At 24.9% G+C, this 5,000-nt stretch overlaps 1 protein-coding gene across 2 annotated transcripts in view; it reads left to right on the plus strand.

The window, feature by feature from the left end:
• The window catches only part of LOC124953372 (beta-1-syntrophin), a 544,606-nt gene that overhangs the window by 259,551 nt on the left and 280,055 nt on the right, over positions 1-5,000 (plus strand). The gene's annotated exons all lie outside the window — the stretch shown is intronic.

The following is a 5,000-nucleotide window of genomic DNA, read 5'->3' on the forward strand; positions in this document are numbered from 1 at the left end:
GAAAGAGAGAGAGAGAGAGAGAGAGAGAGAGAGAAAAGAAAAAGCGAGAAAGAGAATCAAAAAGGAAAAAAAAAGAATGACCCAGAAATTTTCAAAATTCCTTCTACGAGACCATTTCCATCGTTATAAATTGCACTGACTTCCATCTTTTATTTTGTGCTCTCTCTTTCTCTCTTTTTTTTTGATCTTTATTCTTATACAAGATGATAATGCTTTAATAATAAATCTAAAAATATTACGATAATGCGCTATTGTCATTATTATCATAATTAAATTAAATTCTCTTATTTATTTATATATATATATATATATATATATATATATATATATATATATATATATATATATATATTGAATATTAACTGTTGCTTTTAGATTAATTTGTAAGAAAGAAAAAAAGAAAAAGAAAAAGAAAAAAGAGAAAAAAATTAATTTTATTTGAATTTCTTTTTTTACGTACTCATGCACACATACGTACATGCGCGCGCACATATATCAAGTATCAATATATTTACAAATTTATCTTATTATTTGAATTTATTTTATTATTTGAATATAATTTTCTTGTTACTAACATAGCGAATATTATTTTCTTTTTAAATTAGTTTCCAATAAACGATTATTATATCTAATTCAACAACGTATTAGACACTCTAATACTATCAAATTGTCAATACTTATTTTTTTGTATATCTATTATTATTATTATTATTATTATTTTTATTAGTATTATTATTATTTTTTTTTTATCACCATCATCGTCATTATTATTATTATTACTGTTGTTTTTGTTGTTATTTTAATCTTTTTATTATCATTATTTAAAGAGACTCGATCACCAGCGGACTTTTGACAATTCAAACATTTCTATTTCTTTCTCGTAAAAATAAAAAAAAGAGAAAAGAGAAAAGAGAAACAAAAGAAATAAATACATCAGGATAAAGAATCATATTTATAATAAAGTAACACAGTGATCTATGAAAAAAATCCTTTACTTTCCTGAATCGACCTGTCCCAGATCGTAACAGTTTCTTTTTTACGAGCACTGAAGCGCAACAACGGAAGGCAACTCTCACGATGAGCTTTACGAAAAGAAGGGATAAAGTCGCAGTAAAATACGTCGAGCTTTATTACGTCGGTTATAAAAGTATTATCTTCTTTCTTCTACCTTTTATCTTCTCTCTTTTTTTCCAATATATATATACATATATATATATATATATATATATATATATATATATATATATATATATGTATATATATTTTATTTATATTTTCATTTTTTTACTTATTCATTTATTTTTTTTTTCTACATAATTTTTTTTCTGACAACATGGCTGTTCACATAGTTCACGTAGGTATCCTTATGTGAAGTATTTTTTTTTTATTTCTCTTTTTATTTTTTTTTTTCTTGTATCTGTTTTCTTCTCTCTGTCTCTCTCCCTCTCTCTCTCTCTCTCTCTCTCTGCAGTTATTTGAAAAAAATAAAAAGTCGTGATATAAAGCGAATTCGTGTTTGAGGACAGCTATGACCGTTATCATACTTCATCGCAAACTTCCGTCGAATTAGCATCTTATTGCACGAATATATCTTACATGCTTTTCTTTCATTTCGTTCGACCAAAATCGAACTATTTGTAAAAGAGAGAGAGAGAGAGAGAGAGAGAGAGGGAGAGGAAGAGAGAAAAAGAGAAGAAAATAGGATAAAGAAAATCCTGGAATTCGTGAATTTTCCACCATTGTCTTCGGTATACCTTTTATGAAATATCTTTTCTGTTTCCTTCGATATTCCTTCTATCGAAAAATTGCATTCTTTTTTCATTTTTCTTTCTTTCTTTTTTTGTTTTTATAATATGTGAGCACAGATATTTCGATTCAATTGTTTGCATAAAACAAGGAAAATAAACTTATTTTAGAATAATAATTATTAAAAATTTTGTGAATGATTTGTATAGTATATATTAGTATAATATATACTTTAATTATCAGCTCAGTCCAAAAGTTCGTGCGCATTTTGGTGAAATATATATGCTACTAATGCGCACGAACTTTTGGACTGACCTAATATATTATATATAATTATTTATATAACATATATATATATATATATATATATATATTGATTTAAATTAGATTATAATAATGTTTAAAAGTGGCTGTTTTGTTTTGATTTTTCTCTTTTTTCGATTTTAGCAAAGAAAAAGAAAAATGGAAGAAGTGTCAACATATTTGGATCGTAGAAAGTTGTAAAAAAGAGAGAAAAAAAAAAGAAAGAAAAATAAATTAATCAATAAATTAAAAGTAGCAGTTGTTATGATCAAATGAGTGATAACATTTTTACGTAGATTTCGACATTACCGACTGCGAAAGTTAAAATAAAAAGAAAAAAAAAATAATAATAATAATAAAGTCGTCAAATAATTATTTAATCATATAATAATATAAATGAAAAGAAAAAAAAGGATCATTAATTCTAAATTAATTAAAATTAATATAAAATATATTGAAATTTAAATTACAATAAAAATATTTTAATTTATTTATTTATATATGTATATATAAATAAATTAAAAAAGGAATGTGGAACGATGATAGCGCGATGAAGAGAAAAAAAAATAGAAATAAAAAAAAAACGAGAGGAAAAAGTAATAATTAATAAAAAAAAAGAAAAAAAAAAGAAAAAGAAAAAGAAAAAGAAAAAATCAGAAAGAAACAAAAAAAAATTGTTTAACAAGATGATTAAGGGAATCTATTCGCAAAAGTTACGTCGATAATCCCAAAAGTGATCTTTCCTCTTTGCGAGACAGCAAGGTTACCACCATCTACCTTCCTAGGCTGCGCCTTCTCGAAGCCTAATCCAAAAGCTTCTCAAGAGAATTACCAAAGTTCTCTCGTCGTTAATTCCAAGCCGTAGTGGTCTCCTGTTCCCTTCCGTAGGGAACATACAAAGGTTAACGATCTTTCCTCTTCCTCTACCGATTTTGAACATCTTCAAAGATGGGGAACATGCCGAATGTAATTATTTTGATATTGGCTTTAAATGAAAACGAATCTTCATTTATCACACAGTCTCATTAATATCCAATAATTTCTCTTCTCGGTTGGATATATTATATCATTCATCGAAGAAATATAATAAGTAATTCAAAAATTTTTAGATTTTGTTAATTTATAAAAATTTCTATTTTGTTATTTCTATAAAATAAAATTGTTTTCCTCTCATATATATATATATATATATATATATATATATATATATATATATATAATATACATATAAGTACATTTGTTGGACGATGGGTTTTGATGAGGAGGGGGGAGAGAGAGAAGGGATAAGAATAAAACGAAATAATGCATGCATGTTTATTTGGAAGAAAAAAAAAATATTACCGTGAAAATCTATAGACCAACAATGAAACATTCTTGATTTTTCTTACAACACTTTTTTTCTCTTCTATCGTTCTTAATTTTTCATTGTATTGTAATTAAATTCAACCAAAAAATAAAAAAACAAAATAAAAAAAAAATACGACTGCGAACATTATACTCTTATACTTCATTTTCTTTTTTTTTTTATTCAGAATGAAACGAGGGATCCATTTGACAAAAGTATACCTATGACCTCGTAATCTTAAAAAAAAAAAAAAGAGATAAATGATCTTGAAAAAAAATATTCTCCATTGCCAGACGTGATGCTATTCGAATACTATAACTTTGTTTTAAAGATTTTTTTCTATGTAATTATAAATCACAAAGATATTCTAGTTTACGGATTTAAATGCATAACATTTGAGTGCGTATATATATGTATGTGTGTATGTATGTGTAAGAATAAAACAGATTAATTGTATAATGAATTCTTCTTTTCAATGTTAATTCATCTTCAATATTATCATTCTATAAAATTAATATTAATAAATAATCACGATGAGTATTAATCAGTTTATAAAAATTATATCGGATAAATTAACAATTGTTATGAAATAAATAAATATTTTATTCCTTATTTTACAATTGTTTATAATATATTGATCTTTTTTTTTTTTTTTTATATAAAATTGACCAAAACATTCCAATTTTTATTTCAATAATTCTAACGAATTAATTCTTTTTACTATATATATATATATATATATATATATATATATATATATATGTACACACGCATATATAACATTACGTTCGTGAGTTCTCGTCATAGATTTGGGGAATGAAAAATGTTTTTGAAAAGTTCCATAAACGATCAAATTTCAAGTCAGCATATACTACGTCAAGCCCTTTATCGCAATTGACGTCAGCACTGAACTACGAACGAGCCTTTGTTTGGTAAAATCATAAATAGTCGTTATTAGTGGTATTAATTATGATTTATTGCTAATTATACCATTCATCGTTCTACGTCGTTGATTCAATTTATCTTCGGACGCTTGAGCCGAATAGCGAAATATTCGTTTACACAAATTTATGCGTTCCGCGTTACATTTGGCACGTTTCGTAAAGCCACTGAATTTGTTTATTTTAATTTTTTTCTCTCTCTTTCTCTCTCTCTCTCTCTCTCTCTCTCTCTCACTCTCTCACTCTCTCTCGTATTATATTTTATTTTTCGAGTGATTACGAAAGAAAAAAGAACTTGTAGAAAACAACTTGAAGAAAGTAACTTGAAAGTAACAAAAAAAAAAAAGAAAAATATTATCTGAATTTATTTATCATTCTTAGTTTTTTTATTTTGTTTCTTTTTTTTTTTTCTTTTTTTAAGACGCCAAGAAAAAAAACCCTGACATTTTTAATACGAAATATTATATATAATTGTACTTTAAATCTAAATGAAAAAAAAAGCAAAAAAAACGTATCACATCGTAATTATCTCAAAAATTATAAATAATTTTGCTATAAAAAAAAAAAAATGAAAAAAAAGAAAAAAACGAAAGAAAATAAACAGATTTTGTATTCCTATCGTTTTTGGATTATATTCGTTAAATTCGGGTAATGATTATAAATGT

The sequence above is a fragment of the Vespa velutina genome, chromosome 12, assembly GCF_912470025.1.
Source record: "Vespa velutina chromosome 12, iVesVel2.1, whole genome shotgun sequence".
NCBI classification, from domain to species: domain Eukaryota; kingdom Metazoa; phylum Arthropoda; class Insecta; order Hymenoptera; family Vespidae; genus Vespa; species Vespa velutina.